The following is a 17139-nucleotide window of genomic DNA, read 5'->3' as shown; positions in this document are numbered from 1 at the left end:
GTCTCTTTTTAAGGATCACTTGGCCTTTAATATCTGCTTCTGCACCATTTAGGAGTCTAATTAAAAAACAACAACACATGCAACATTTTAAGTCCTGTTAAGAGATGGTAATGCTGAGCAATTTCAGAGAAGAGGGCAGCACTACAGAGAAAGGGCTTAACACACGTGCTGCCCTAAGTGTAGGGCTGCCCTCCCAGACACCAGCTTGCCTTTGCTTCTTCTGAGTGACAACTGGAGTAGCATCCTACACAGCATGGGTCACTTCACACATCATGTGTTATTCACTGGCTCTCTATCTGCTACCATCATTTTGCTCCAGCAGAGAAATATAAGCACCCAGAATAATCTTTTTAAACATATATTCATGTTTTCAGGCTTGACAGTTCTGCTGCAATCCAAGTATTGATTCAGCAAGGCACTGCCTCCTGACACATTTGAGCGGACACTGGACACTGCTAAATGTTGAGGACTGCTCTATTCTCTGGCCATTTACAATTTCCCATACATAGGTAACAAGCGCTCAACATCCTATTTAAGCTCTGTCCATCAAACTTTAAGGTACTAGAAAAATCCTCCCTTTAAATACTATTCATCTTCCAAAAATCTCTTCATAGGAGCTGTGGCTTCCTCATCCAAAACTCCTTTTAGAGAATGCCACCTTTGCTTCCGTGGAAAGGGAACATTGGATTCCCCTTTAGAATCACTTTCTAGGTGGAGACAAGGTTACAAAATGGATGACTCCATTCAATTTAAAGCTGTTGATGTCTCAGCTTTTGAAGCTGCCTTTTGCTCATTTTGGAGACTGCTTTGCTATTTACTGCATGAATGGCATACTTGGCAGTTCTGAGTTGAGACTGCTTCACTCAAGAACTCTGTTCTAGTGTCCTCCGATACCAAACAACAGCAGTGTTTTATTTTCATTTTGGTCAAAATGATTCCCTGCTTTCATCAAAGCTCTCTGCCTCCTGCAGGCTTGTGCAGCCGTTCTGATTATTTCTCCCTCCTTACCAAAGGGGATCACAATACTCTTTCAACAAGCACATTGAAAATTGCAAGCAGAAGTCTTTAAAAGATTATGCGTCCTCTTTGGTCAGCGACATTTCAGGAAAGATCACCACAGAGACTGAACTGAGCTACCACATCTTAAGTCTTTCCAGTGTTCACAATGACAGAAAAAGGAGGAAATAAAGTTTATAGCCAGGCCTTCTAAAGAATATTTTCCACATTCCTTGAAGGATACCCTAACAAGAGTGATGGGCTGAAGCAGATACATCAATTCCCTGAAGGTGAGCTCTTGATTCCATTTCTTTCAGTCAGAGATAAATCACAGTCACTTTCTTGTACTGGTTCTATATTGGATCACACTCAAAGCCTCTGTTCACAAATTGCTTCTCATCAGCAGGATGTGGTCCTTGCCAGAAATTATCCCACAGCTATGACAAGCTTCTTCAAGGAATACATAAATTTGACCCAAGAAAACTGAGAGGAGAATGGGACTTTGCCCATTTTGACACATCTCATAGTCACAACTAACAGGCACAGACAAAATTTTATTTACCCCTAAGAAAACCATAAATACCATTCATCCAGAATCCTCTGAGAGAAACACAATATTACAAAATAATTATATATATATATATATATATACACAAAAATCAAATATAAAGATTACATCTTAGAAAGCAAAATGAATTAATACTGTAGTTTGGCCTATGCTTTCATTTTCAACCATCTAAATGAAGTATGTTCAAACATAATGTTGATAACATACCAGTGACATGAGCGTAAATACCAGATACCAGTAGCAAGTGGTTACAAGAACACCATTTGGTTATGAGGGCACACATCTGTATTTATGTATCTTCTAGTGTGTTGCTGCTTTTGCGCTGAAATATTAATAACTGCAGAGCAAAAATGTATCTGTCACTATCTCACGCTTAAGTATTACTGAAGTTATCAGTAAATAGCAGCCTGGAGGCTGCTGAAGGAAAACAGGACTACCAGAGAGGGCTCCAGAAGTGCAAGCACAAGATCATAGCAAAGGCCCTGGGAGTGCAAGCACAGAATGACACACCGATGTCCCAGGGCTATAAACAACACCCCAGTGCTCAACTACTGCTTGCTAAAGGAACGCAACTTCAGAATATGGTTAAAACTGGGTCCAAGGATGAAAAGGGAATGACAAAGTATCCAGCATGCGTGAAACAATATACAAGATAACTGACTCTGGTACGCAGTTTTGAACCACTAAAGACAGAACAAAAAAGCAGAGCAAATATTAATAAGTACATAAAAAAGGCCCTCAGATAGACCTCAGGATGAGAAGGTGACATCACCATCTACATTCACCCTTTTGGCTAGAAGGAGGAAGAAGCCACCAACACCATCATCATCATCATATCCCCACCATAAAGAACTCCAAGTATGTAACAGCACCTCCCTTTTCTCATGTAGGTGCATCAGTGAAGCACTACAACACTACAGAAGGATTAGATACTCGACAGCTTGTGTCTATCTACAGCCTTACTGGGAAAGTGCTGATATAAGTGGATAATTTTGACTGTTAAGTGCTGGTATCACTGCAGTTGCCTAGTAATAATTCATTTGTTATGTGAAGTCTTGAGCTGAGCTAATAGACAATTCTTGGCTATGCGTGCAGTCTGTGTTTTTCTCCTCCACATACCTGCAGAAGACACTGGTTGGGTGCCCACCCTTGAGCTCTGGCTGCCACTTGGGGCAAACACAGTAGGGCTGAGAATCAGCTGAGCAGGGCAAACTCTCTGCCTTGGTGTTTACCGGAAGCAATCCCGGGTAATGTTCCTTCACCCAAGACAGATATCAGCCTTTCAGGAGATAATTTGCTCTTGATTAAGAATCACTGGGAAATTAATAAAAACAATAATTATCTAATGAAGCACAGCTTATTACTGAAAGGAAACGTACCCAAATCTCAGTCCACATTCTTATAGGCAGAAGGCAATTTCCAGGGAAAGCTGACAGTACCCAGTTTTACCTTTTCTATGACAGCTATCAGGACACACCACAAGTGTTATATGGGTTCTGATTAACAGGTGATCACACTAAGAAGAAAGCACAAAGCAGCACTAAACTCTGGAATATGAACTGCTGTGAATTCAGGCTTTGAAGAAAGTAAGAAAAACAAGCACATAGGAAGATATCCATCTAACATAACATTGATCTAACAAGAACGGGAGCAATTAACTAGGTGGACCTTCTGTATATCTCAGTAGAAGGTAGATTTGAAGTATTTCTATGCTCGCTGTGAAGCTATTTCTGGATAAAACATTGCCAGAGAAAATGGAAAACAAGAGCACAAGCTTTATCATTTCAAGGTCAACAATGCTACATATTTAGGAATGCTTAAAAAAAAAAAAATAAACCAGCACTTCACGCTCTTTCCCTACAGTGAATACAAACAAACAAGCAGAAGCACTTTACAAATGAGAACTAACAGTGATAGACATGAGAACCTTGTCCAGGTTCAGAAGAAATAATCTTATTCTTAGAAGTCTCCCCGCCCTGCAAACCAACCTCTTCCCATCCTCAAGCACTACACAAGCATGACTACAGCACTCTGCTACTAATAAGTATTTAGAGAGCAGACTATTTCTGCACAAGACTTACACTCTTGAAACAAGTATCTCCGCCGATATTTCATTTGGCACTTCTCACCTGGGAGCAATTGGCATATTTTTGTTTCTGATTCACCAAAGTTTTTTTACTTTGTCAACTGCAAAAGTCTCACTTTTCTGGAAAATCTGACAGGATTTTGTAATGAGAAACAGAGGAAAACTGATTCACAAATTTGGTTTCAAAGTTCCTTACGCACTTCTTTTTCTATGGAGGACTATAAAAACAGAGAAGCAAATCACGTCATTTCCTTCTATCCCAGCAAAGATTTGCCTGTTTTCTGCCCACGTTATCTCCCATGGAAACCTAGGTATTTCAGATATCTGCTCTCAGTCTTCACAGTACCCTTAAAGTAGGCTGCTCTTAAGACATCAATTCTGCCTTAAGGTCCCCATGTTACCACTTCAACATTTTTTAGCAATCAACTGTCATGCCCTCTGGGCTGGGATAGGAAAATATATCTGTAAAACACTTGCCTCTCCCTGCCACAACCTCCCCTGTTTTTCCTGAATTGTCAGAGAGGATGCTTTGAGTAGGTTAGAAGAACATAAATTTATACAAGTGACACTTTTCTCCTTCTGCACACGTAGGATTTATTGTTGGAATTCTCTCTCTTAATGGCAGCAAAGTGACTCATCCTTTATTAAAATCTTGAAACAGTTCATCAAATTGTCATCCCACAAAACTATTTCTTGCTTGTTTGCGTAGGATGAGGCTACATAAGTCACAGAAAGAAAGGCTATGAAAATTTCAGTGTAGTTTTAATAACTTGGTTGTAACATTTATATAGTGTTTTCTATTCTCTTCAAATCTCATTAGCTTATAGCGTTTCACAGGGATAAATTGAATATGGGTATGCCTTGGATTAGCATTCAGGTTTCAGCCCATTTTAAATCAAAAAATTAAGAAAGGTAATCAAATCCTGGGTGAAAAAACTGCAGATGGCCATCTTCATGAAAGTAAATTATCTTCTGTACCAATAGCTATCCAAAACTTCTACAAATAATTGCATGGAAAAAGGGACATTAATTAAACAGTAAAAGGACGATTAAATAATTTTACATCACTCTTAGTATTTCTTGAATCAAAATAATAATATTTTGTTGAGTTAAACTTGAAGCTCTGAAACACATCTGTTCAATGAGTAAAATTTGGTGAAGTCTAAGAACAAAACCAATGAACACCAAAGCTTACACACTTGGCTTTTTCAATTACTTCCTGCCAGGAATTCAGAACCTTCTCCTGCACGTTATGCCATGCTGCATAACCTCACAGCCTCCTTGTGAAAAGAATGGACACTAGATCAGTAAAAGATATAGAAGGGCTGATGCTCCTGAACAAGAAAATACATTAGCACAGTTTCAGCTTGCTTTCCTTTTTAACAGATGTTGCAGAAGAAATCTCATGTGTCTAACAAAGAGTGCTCAGTGCTCTGATGATGTGAACCTTCCCTTCTGCCTGTGGCAGTATCACAAGGAATAAATCATTCTGCTTGAAATTCCTGCTGACCCTCAAGAAGCCAGCTGGCGCCCTACACGCAGCACACCTGCAGCAGACTCCTGTTTAGTACCAGTGAAAGCAGTGCCTTCTCCACTGTCATTCTGGCTAAGTTCTACAGCCATTGACACATCACAGTTTATCAGGCCTAAGTTCCTCTGGCCAGCCCTGCTCACATTCATACTTCCCACCTGCTCTAGCAATTGTTTCCATAGGAAGTGCAATTAAAGCAGCTTATTTTATTTATTTCAACTTGGAAGAGTTGAAATAGACTTCAGAAAGAACAGTGAAGCATGTATGCGTCCTTTCTCCTTCCACACAACTATGCTTATCTCCAGATATCTCCTGAGCTTTCTGCAACTTCAGCAACCACCGGCAAAGACCTTCTCCAATTCTAATTCACACATCCCCTCAAATGACACACATTTAGTTCTTACATCATACTTTGACAAGGACTTTCATATGCATTGTGTGCACTGCTTATGGAGCTGCCTCCTTTTCTTCATTTTGAAGCTGGTTGTGTTAGCTTAGTTCAGTGACCATAGCTCCTATTGGAAAAACAGTGGCTAGCCAGTACTCTCATTGAGCCTCTTTCTTTGTGGCCTGAGTAACTACTGCTCATTGTGCAATTCTGTAGTAATCCTTTCTCTCCTGTCCCTTATCCACCCTGAAACCCCCCCTCTATCCTCAAGGCAGTTCAGTTCCTTAAAAACTTTTCATCTGTCTGTCAAAAGGCATTAGGAAACCCAAACAGGCTGTGCTAGCCCAATGACACTTAGTTGTTTGAAACTCCAAGTCAAAAAGTAGTATTTTTGCTTGCCAAAACTTATATTTTCACCATCGGTAAATTACAGAGCAAGAATGTCTTTTCTCTTTCTTTTTCAGGTGCTGGAGCTGAGGAGTACACCTGTATCACATCCATCACTGAAATACAGCCACCAGAGCCTTAGACCTTGGCAGCTGTTTGATGGCATGCACCAATTACACATAGCAATGAGGACAGGAAGGGAAGAAGGCACTGTAATCAGCTGAGGCTACGGGGGGGATCCATGTAACACAATCTAATTACTCGCCTGGATTTTGGCCAGTACACTACTAGAGATACCATCCTCACTCCTAAGCAAGCAGCCTTGAAACTTCAATTACTGCAGTGGTCAAGGTCTTAGTTTTATGTCTTGAAGGCAGCAACTCCAGCGACACAATTATATTGCTCCAGTACTGACTCAATGGAGAAGGTGCCACCCGCTGAAGTGCCATCGTGTCCTGTAGCATATAAATGATAATTAGCAGTCCTCTTTTTTTCAGAAATTATGAGATACTCTATAACCTGCACAGCATGAGATTTGATAAGATGAGAGCACTGGGTGGTATAGCTAATAAATCAGTTTACTGTACAACCTCATTTCTTTAATGAACAGCAAATACCTGAGCCTTAGCAAAGAAGAGCTCCAGGCACACATCTGCAAAGTGAAATGCTGGATTTAATTTTTGTGTTGTCTCTGAAGAGGGAGTGCTGACCTACCACTAGGCATTAGAAAACACTCTCCTGCCAGGGGGCAATGCTAAGTGTAAACCTTGATGTAAGAATTAAAACATAAAATAAAAAAAAAACCCAGAAGAGATAAGTGGCAAAGCCATTATCAGAGAAAAACCCAGCAGAGGTACCATTTTCGTAAGAGAATAACTTTTTAAAGCTGACAAGAGCTGTCAAGAGCTGTCAAGGTGTCAGGCCGGGAGAAGAGCCAGCACAATTAACATATACTGGGCTTCAATCTGCTGCATGGGGAAAAAAGCGGGATTTGTTTTGGACAATTACAAGTTAATAAATGGAAGTGTCAGTTCCTCTGCAGTTATTTCTACAGCACGCATTAAAGTGTACTAAAGGCCAAAACCTTTCACAGTTCCTGTCATGGTAGGCAACGCTACCATTATTTTATATTTCAAGCAATTTTATCGTCAATGACAGTGGTTACAAATGTCCAAGAAAATATTTCCCCTAGCAGCGTACCAGGCAGTTTATTTGGCAGAAATCATCTGTGCTCTGAGCAGTGACTAGTGGTTCAGATTTTTATTATGAAGACTGTATTTTTCCCCCTGCAAAGCACACACATACAAATGAGTGCTGGAAGAGAAGTGCTCGGAAAGGCATCTCCATTCAGATGGCATCTCAAGGGATTTGCAAAGGATTCAAACTCTCCGTGCATATAGAGGAAGGCAAAGAAGTCTCCATGTAGAGGTGAACCCACACTGCATGAGGAGCAGGTACTGAAGCTTGAATCTTATCCTAAATCCTTACAGAATGGAGAAAAAACTTAAAAATCCTACACTTCTTACTGCAGGTTTTTATCTTCTCTGTTGCTGAAGGAAAATGGTTTGACATAATTTTTGCCTTGTTGCAATTCCCGTTAATCAAGCCAGAAAGATGAGTCATCAGCTATATTATCTTCCTTTTGTTCACAGTCAGACAGGTGTGTGGAACCGAAGCAAAATACTAGAGACTTGTTCAAAAGAAATCCACTACCCACAGAGTAATTTGGAAAATACTGTCTATTATTTAAGACATTATCCACCCCTATTAAATAAAGTAAACCCTCCACTTCCTCATCAAAAGTGAGGTTATCCACACCTACCATTTTAAGAGTGTCCAACAGTCACCACTGCAAATACTATTTTTTGGTTATGAGAGCACTGCTAGGGCAGCTGGCTGCTCCTGCTCACTCTGAGGAAGATTTAAAACAAATTAAAGATCCTAAAACAGGCTTGGGAACAGCATACACCTTGCAAGAATCTTGGCACGGGGAGAACGGACAGCTGCTTCAGCCCTAAGCTACTTCTAAGCATCTGAACAAACATTTCTCCTTGTAAATACTCCCTGCAGAGTACTCTTTCAGCCACTGATCTCCCACTCATTTTGTGGACATCTCAGAAACTGAGATGTTTGCTCTTCCAGCCCTGAGTTGAACTGAGTTATGTTGGATCTGGCTGTAGGAGCAAGTTTATAATGCTCACAGGTGAACTACAGCAATTTAAACCAGATGATATTTTTAATATTTTTCTCATTATACAATGCATACCTTTTCATCAATCTTCTAATGTAGGCTGATGTCAGCAAAATATACTAATAGTGGTATTCCTTAGAATAGCAAAACCATTAGTAGCAAGCATTATCCTCACATTCAAAGAAAAAAATAAAAATTCATTAAGCAAGAATTGAGGCTTAAGATGGCAGAGGAGTCCCCTGCTGGTGCAGAGAAGTAGGACTGCAGCAAGACAAGGCAGAGAACAAGGTGGCAGCAGCCCACGTTTTATAAATCAGATGAGAGATAACTAATTCCTATTAGTTCAATACTTGCTTAGTGAAAGAAAATGCAAACTATGGATGAGGAGTTTGAAAAGCATCATTTTAATGCTTCATTTACTTTTTTGCTATTTTTTTCCTATTGCAAGAACCCACTTTCATATGAATCTGTCCTCCAATTTTTTTTTTTTTTTTTACCATATCTAGTGACAGCTCTATCTCACCTACAGTATCTTTTGTCTATGAGATAAAGGCTGTTGACCACCTTAAACAAACACCCTGCTCTTGCACCCCTCATTCTAACTGGAGTCCTGTTGGCCAGAAGAATGGTTGCTTTCTTACAGCTGGGAGAATGACACCAATAATGGCAGGGAGGAATGTGCACCGACAGGGTGAAGGGATGAGCTGATCCCTAAGGGAGTCTCCAGCAGTTATCTTTAACAACTGGTATTGCTGGAGCCCTTCTCTTCCACGTTCTTGTTGAGTCTCAGGCTTGGTTTCTCTCCCTCAAGGAATTTGTAGGCTAATAGATCTCTGTGCAGTCACAAGTGATATAACACAGTGAGATCCTGCCCGGACCAGATGCAAACATACACTCATCAGTATAAGCAAGAATTTAAAAGCTATATAAAATACAAGCAGAAAAGGGTTATTCGTAAAAAAAAAAAAAAAGTGTTTCTTTCTTCATTTAATAGATTTTTGTCATTTCTCTGACTTTCAGTGACAGAAAAGTGGATGCAGGTTACAGAGAGATAACTTTTTTCATGAACTCTTGGTAGCATTAGCATATCGAGATGACAGCAGCATGAGAGAAGCAGGAAGCTGGGCATTTAAAAGTAGCAGCATTAATAATGAATGAGCCTGAATTAATATTATTCATTATTTATATTATGATGTGCCGTGGGTTTCAGTCAGTTCTAATTCAGGAAAAGACGCAACATGCTGTTGTTTCCTTCAAGGAAAGAGAAGGATGCCTGCAAGAAAGGCACAGACACAAAGCCCAGCTGTATTTATGTTGTCTTCCACAGAGAGAATGTCTTAAAATAAAGGAACAAAAATAATTCAGCCAAAAGAAAGTGACACTTTCTATAACTTGATGTTAAACCACAATTCTTCTGCCACATATGGAGACTTTGGAAGGAAATAAAAGGTTCTTTGTGGAATAATTGAGGTTTGTCACAAGGATGCTTGTCATGAGCAAGCACAGATGAAAGCCTAGTGAGAAACAAGGGGCTATTTCTCAAATGACAGCATATGGTATCCTTGAAATGAAGAGGCTACGCTGAATTCAAAATGGAAACGGGACTGATGGGAGGAGCACACTTCTAATTTTCTTTTCCACCAACTCTTAAAATCTTAAACAAAAACCGCTGTCTGTCTGCCAGTGGAGCTCAGAAGCAGCTGCAGCCCTGCTCTCATAAGCCACCCCTCGTTTCAATTTTTTCATGTGCTGTGTGAGGGTGGGGAAATTTCAACTTAGTGAGTTGTTCAGATCTCTGCTAGGCAGTTAAAGTTGTAGCAGTAATTGAGAAATAGAATAAAACAAGACCACCTAACCACTGAAGCTGACACAGAAGAGGCTCTGCAGTTAGACTGTTCCAAGGAATCAGGAATCACTCCTACGCATGCTGCCTGTCTACTCACATCTTCTTTTTGAATGCCAATCACAATGTTGTGTTCCACCAATGGCTCAGAACCACAACTTAAAGAAGAACAAGCTCTTCCTGAAACGAACTGATTTTGCATGGAACAGCAAAGAATGCAATTATTACTTTAAATTTAGTGTGCAATGTACTGAAAAGGTTACTAAGTTCTTCCCAAGGAGAATGCTAGGCAAAACAAAACAAAAGTTAATTTCACAAAACCAAGTCACCTTGAGAGGTCAGAATTTAATACATTACTAGCAATGTATGTTTGTCATTCATTTAAGAAAACTTAGTACTTCATCACAAGTAACATTTTTTTTGTCAACCACTGACAATTCAACACCGTGGAGTAACCAAAGTATTTTCATGCTTTTCATGACTTACACTTAATCTATATTTTACTTGATTACCTTCAAGACAGCACTGGGACTGCTTCTGGAATTTGAGAAAATTACAGAAAATGTATTCAAGTTGATTGGTTTGGACTTTGCAGCCATTATAACGCTTAAATAACTTCGGGAGAGTGATTCTGTTAAAGAATGAATGGCAACAAAAAAAGGAATATTTTTCTTCCAGATAATTGCTTAGTTGATCAATAGCCTGATACAACAAAATGTGTGGTAGGAAAGCTCTCATTTGATCTCAAAAACTGTCTAACTCAAGGTTTCAATCGTTTCTCCCCATTAAAATACTTTATGCCAAAATATGCATTACAATATGCAGGGTGCTTCAGGAATCATGTACAGGAAGACTTTCTATTTTCAAACCTTGATTATTATCTTCATTCTTATCTTCATGCTGAATAGAAAAAGGTATTTTCTTTTGAAACAACACTTCTTTTAACAACATAAGCCAAACAGAAGAAACCTAGTACATACTGATACAGGAAAGCTAAGTTTAAAACTTGCCTTGACTTCAGCTGATTTATACACAGAATTTAAGAACAAAGTTTAATGAATTGATGGAGCTCAACTGAATGTTGATGAAGCTCAACTAGAATTTATGAGTATGATTTTCAATAAAATAGTGAACCACACAACAGCAGAAATGCATGCTGGGGAGATAAATGTGCAGGATTATTCAGTAAATCATCTATCATTATATCTCCTTCTGTGGTTTCTTTTAGACAAGCTATATTCCTAGTGCACAGGTTTTATGTTAATAAAAATATAAACAACTAAACATTCAAAAGCCAATATATGATGGAAACCAAAGCACATTCAGCACGGCCTACCAGGACCTTTAACAGCGATATGAGTGACACACTCGTGCAGGCACAACTGAGGATGACACTCAGACAATGGGTGGATGATTTACATTTGTGCTTATTTTGCATAGAGATATTCTATCCTACCAGTTATTTAACAGCATAAGGACTGACAGGGATATTGGAAAGGACATAGGATGCAGTAATTCAAGACAGATAAAATGAAAGAAGTCAGTGTAAATGCCAAGTTTCTTAGGTCAGGAGGGGCTGCAGCTGAGTAAGGCTAGCTCTTTATTAAGGAAAGGCCTCCTGGTGGAGCCACAAGTACCAGCTCATGGGGGTTAACATTCTGTTTGCAGACTATGCATGGGACCAGGCAGGGGATATGCTTTTCTACAGTAATTATATTTGTTTTAAAACACCTCTTGGGGAAAAGTAAGGCAATTGCAGAACAGAATTCCCTTCTACTTAAAAATAAATAAATAGATAGATAGATAGATAGATAGATAGATAGATAGATAGATAGATAGATAGATAAAATATGAAAATAAAATACAAAAAAAAATTGTAGTATCTTTCCAGTTATAATTGTCAACAGTTATTACAGGTAAATACATTTTCTTTGGTAAAAAAGAAAGAGAAAGCTGGTTAGTAACAAGACTGAATTCTGTAGTATTTTACTCAAGAATACTCTGATCTAGAGTGTTACTCAGTACATGTTTGGAGCTGAAAAGTGCCTAAGTATTCCATAACACTGAAACTTGTCAAGGAGCCAATTCCTAGAATTAAATTTTATGGGTAAAATAAGAAGAGGAAGGAAAACAAATCAGCTTTTTCTTCCATTCAGGAAACAGCATAGGAAGTTCCCCTTCAATAAATTCAGCCATTCCCAGGTAACTCTCAGAGATCGCCTACTTAACTTGCAGATAGGCTCTGCCATCCCAGCTGGCACCCAGCCGCTGCCTTGCCCCAGGCACCCAATGCCAGCGGCACAGCCCCAGGGGCACTCAGAGCACAGCAAGGGCTCTGCAGGAGCAGCTCTCCCCTTAGCCAGTCAGCCACAAAGAAAATCCCCTTGGACAGTCCTCCCCGGCATTATGCTCTGGATACATTCTTGTATTTCCACAGAGCAGTGATCCTCATTTGTGTTCCTATTTTTGGAAAAGGAAGGGGTGTTTTGTGGTTGTGTGTGGGCTACAAATTCACGTCATCTGTAAGAGTTGGTGATCCCTTTATACTTAAAAAGGAATGAAAAGATGAGCGCCGTTTCCTATGGGAAAAAATTAAATCAAGGCAGAAATGAAAAATTATGTTCTGTGAGTGGGACAAAACATTTAGAAAGAGCCCAAGACTCACATAAAATCATTTTATGCCTGCTTCGCTTTGAGGAAAGTTAAGATTGCCCATAAAGGCAGACAGAGATATCACTGTCTTCTAACCTGTGAAACAAGCCTAACTAAGGGAAGGAGTATACAATTTTTCCATCCTCGAAGTTTTGCCATGAGAATCCTGACTGTCTGATTTTCAGAGTGAGAGGTCATTGGGCGCACAGCAGAGAAAGCACACAGCAATGTACTGCATTTGCAAGGAAAGGAGAAGATAATGCAGTAAATGCTGAGGAAGGGGGCGGCTTCATCCCTCAGCCCCAAAGAACCAGTGGTTTGGCACCTGGAGATCCATGCCTTCTTCTGTTCCGTGCAGGCCCAGCTGGTGCTCAAAGAAGGGATTTCTTTCATCGCTCAGGGATGTGGATGGCCATGAACACTCCCCATGACCTTTTTTTCTTCTCTGTCAATTTAAACATCCCCTTCTGGCTGGGCTCAGCATGCACAAAGATCCAAGCCAATGCAGTACTACTGCCAGCATCAATGGGTTATGTCGCATACATACAACATGCTTGTTTTGCTTACGAAGCAACTCTTAAGAACATCTTTTGAAGGTATTGTTCTGTGCTAGAATAAAGCTCTTTTTTTGACACATTTCTCTGGAAGAAGACACATTTTTGAAAATTATCATTTCTGTGCTTCCAAGATGGTGTATAACGTGCTGTCTTAGTCTGATCCAAATAGTGGGACTCAGCCTGCAGAGAGCAGCCTGGAAAAAGCAACATAAAATACTACAGGCTCCCAGTAAACATCTTTCCCTTCAGCAGCTGTGAGGACTAAGCTGCTCCATGTTTTCACCTAATTATGTTCCTCCTCACCCAACACAAACAGATGGGAATGCAGGCCAACTAAGGGGCAGAAAAGCCCCATTTATGTTAGCTACCTCTACTGTTTTGAAGTTACAGAGAATAAAAAGCAGTGAGGCGTATTAAGATCACTCTTTACCAGGACACAGCTTCCACTGCCAACTGTCCACCTGCCCAATTTCCTGCGGTCACAATAAGCACTCCAAGAACTAAGTCATTATTTCAAAGCAGCTTCTGTTAGGGATTTCCTATCTGAGATTTCCATATCCTTGAAGAGAGCTACACAAGTTGCACAGGCAAACAGAACATCTATTCTGAGGATCACACGCTCAAGATGATCAAAGGTCATATTTCTGACGGGCTACAGATTAATGTTCTCCAATCTATTTGGCATTAACTTCTAAGAACGTGCAAAGAAAAACAAGTAGAAGAAAGTGTAGACACTGTGGCTGGAACATGGAAAAATGGTGTCTAGAAATTCAGTCTTCCTCTATAACTTGTACTTCAGTACTTCCATAAAATTTTAAATATATTTTTAGAGTGAGGATCATTTTCATCCAGAGAGAGGGTTTGTAACACGACCTCTGATTTGGTGGGAAAGGTTTCCTGCTAATAATTCACTTAACAGACTGTATTTGAATACGCAGGTGTAAATACACTGGGACTCTATTTTTCAGCATAGCATTTTTGTTCTGATATACAGAAAAGCAGTGCTGGGAGAGGAAAGTACATCAAGGCTGGGTGTGCTGCTATGATATTGGGTGATAAATCAGGTCTGCGATGGAGAGGAAAACTTTCAAATTCAAGAATAAAAGCACTTTGTTCTGGCAGCAACAAGCCTCTTGAGGAATGATGGATGCAGGAAACCCAGCTGTGTGATGCAGTGACAGGACAAAACAACTCACCGCCTCGGAAGGGCTACGAAAACACGAAGGCATTCACAGCTTTACACTGGCTGCTCTGCCACGTTTATATAAACAGCAACATTTTGAGGAGCATGGGCTGAAATGGTTTTGCACCCTGCATGAATACAGCACATCAGAGAGCTCCTTGTATGCTTCCAAATACTTGAGAAAGTGCATAAAATCATACATACCCTCATATGGGTCTCAAAACTGCAATCCATGATTTTAGATCACCGTTATCAAACGGTAATTTTATTACACTGAACAATATAGGTTCAGCCTTTGTTACATTTCTATCTGAATTCAGCCCAAACACTTTTAGCTTTATAGACATTTACATTCAATTTTCCTTTTTTGTCTTTTTTTTTCCCCAACTAGGCTTTCAAAGCAAACAGAGGAGTTCATTTTTCTTCATTACCACTTTTCAAGTTGCTTTTCCAGAGTTATTTTTTTAAAGGCTAAAGATACTACTCTCCAAACTGTACACTCAAAGCTAAGAACAAGAAAGCACTATCAGAGGCAGGTGGAGACCCCAATATACTGGTCTGAACTCCTTCAGGTTCTAGGCAATAAAATTAATTTTTCTCTATCCTTTCTTTCCAGTCCAGTCAAATGGATCCATATAATTGCAGAAGCTACATTAAACAACAAATCAAAGCAAAAACCAAAGCAAGTAAGGGATTCCCAATCCAAAAGGCAATTTTACAGTTTATTGTTAAGTTTTCGACTTTAATCCTGGATATTTACTGTGCTAGAGATCTTCAGATTGATAGAAAATAAGGATCTACAATAAAATTGAGATACAGGAGATGTTATAAGCATTTTCTCTGACAACTGAGTGATTGTTTAGGACTAAATAAGACTTTTCAGAAGGGCTGGGATGAATCCAGGTGTGGGCAGAGGTTTCAGCCAGTTGATCACATGAGAGACACTGTGCTGGGAGCAGCAAAACAGAACTGATTTCACGTCCTTACAGCGATTCTGGGAGCACAGGAAACTTTTTTTTTTTCTTTTTTTAATAAGTACTTCCCCCTCCCTGCTTATTATTAGTAGAAAGGTGTGACTGAAAGGGAAAGTTTGAGTAAGCAAGTAAGACGCAAAACCCAGGTCACCTGTTTATCTCCCACACAAACTGCTGGAAAACCACTGAATAAGGAACGTTCACAACAAAATCAGAGCATCCTACAGCACCATCTGCAAATGGGTCGAGCAAAATGATGTTGCTCACAAATAAAGACTTGGTATTAACTCCTTGAAAATCAGAGTGAGGCCACACTGCAGCAATTGCTGCCTGCCTCCTTTTTCACTGAAATACAGGAAGAAGAATTGGCTAGCTTCTATCACACCAATAGAAACAAAGAAAATGCTCCAGAAGCGTTAAAGCTTAACATTTTAATCACAGGAATAGATAATCTTATTTTCTGGTAGTATTACAGAAAATGTTTTCTTTGTTCAAACGAGCACCTATACAGCTTGTGCTACTAGAGAAATCACAACCTTTATCTCCCATCGCAGATAGGAGAGTTGTGGCTATCCTCTGTAGGAAGAGGATGTCTCACTGAGTTTTACACGCAAATGCTGCTGCTGCAGTGCCCAGCATCTCCTATCTAAAGTAATTAAAAAAGAAAAGCAGCTGTGTGAACCACTGAATTAAGTCTTATACCTGACCTCAGTTTCAAAGTGCATTTTCATCAATACTGAGTAGAGAGAGGAGAAATTACTGCAGCCTTCAGGTTCTCAGTATTTGAAAGTGTTTCAGAGCACTCTGATACTCCTAAGAGAGTTCAAGTGGGGAAGATTCTGCCCATCACTTTTTTTCCTGCCTTCCCTAAATGAGGTGATATTTTATGATAGAGCCTGAAGAGCCAGTTCCAGCTGTATTTCAACTAAAAATACTTACAACTCATATTAAGAATCTATAGGATGCAATGAAGTCACCTACTATTTTTAATTTCTCTTCTAATATAGCTTTCTCTCCAGTTTCTCATACATTCCTATAGCTGATGAGGTCTGCAGCTTTGTAGTTCTCATCAATGAATCTAAAACTCACAAAATCTAAGGTTGATAGCATCTGAAGGGAACTACAGGGCAAGGAGAGATTCAATTAGAATGAAAAGCAATCGATTCTGATCCAGAACCCTATGACTGCACCAGATAAAAACAAAGATAAAGGATAATTACCAGCTAATTGGACTAAGTAGAAACTTCCTGTCTGGTTATACCATTACATATCCTTTTGGCAAAGTCAAGACGTGCTGCAATTTCCTCTGAACAATACCTTGTTGACCACTCAGGAGACCACGAGGCTGCACTGGCATGCCACGGCCTTATAGGACAACTGCAGTGCCGCTTGCTGTTATGTTAGGAAAGCAGGATACAGGACTTGGAGGTGCAGTGACAAAATGCGGCAGTAAAACTGTAAATACCAATTTAACAGCTAACACATATTTCATTGTGAACCGAGCCAGAAACTTTTCATTACAAACGCTTTTTATACTCAGCACATTTAAGTAAAATTATAGCCCATTTCACACAGATGCAGCCCTGAAAAGAAATTTTACCAAAAAGTATGCCAAGTTTCCTACCTGCACCTGTTGTAACACAAACGCTTCCCCGTAATCTCTTAAATATACCACTGTACTTACTGACATGCAGAATTAAACTGAGGACAAGTAAATTCTACATTTACATTTTCTATTATTCCTTATACCTTCGCACCATTTAACTGCTTGCATTTCCTTTAG

General features: G+C 39.6%; 1 protein-coding gene across 1 annotated transcript in view; it reads right to left on the bottom strand.

Annotated features, from left to right (window-relative positions):
* ZNF804A (zinc finger protein 804A) overlaps positions 1-17139 on the bottom strand; it is a 137059-nt gene that overhangs the window by 11968 nt on the left and 107952 nt on the right. The window lies entirely within an intron of this gene.

Source organism: Cyrtonyx montezumae, unplaced genomic scaffold, assembly GCF_038088225.1.
Source record: "Cyrtonyx montezumae isolate F1298 unplaced genomic scaffold, pur_monq_1.0 scaffold_7, whole genome shotgun sequence".
In the NCBI taxonomy this organism is placed as follows: domain Eukaryota; kingdom Metazoa; phylum Chordata; class Aves; order Galliformes; family Odontophoridae; genus Cyrtonyx; species Cyrtonyx montezumae.
This window is presented reverse-complemented; position numbering and strand designations above follow the sequence as displayed.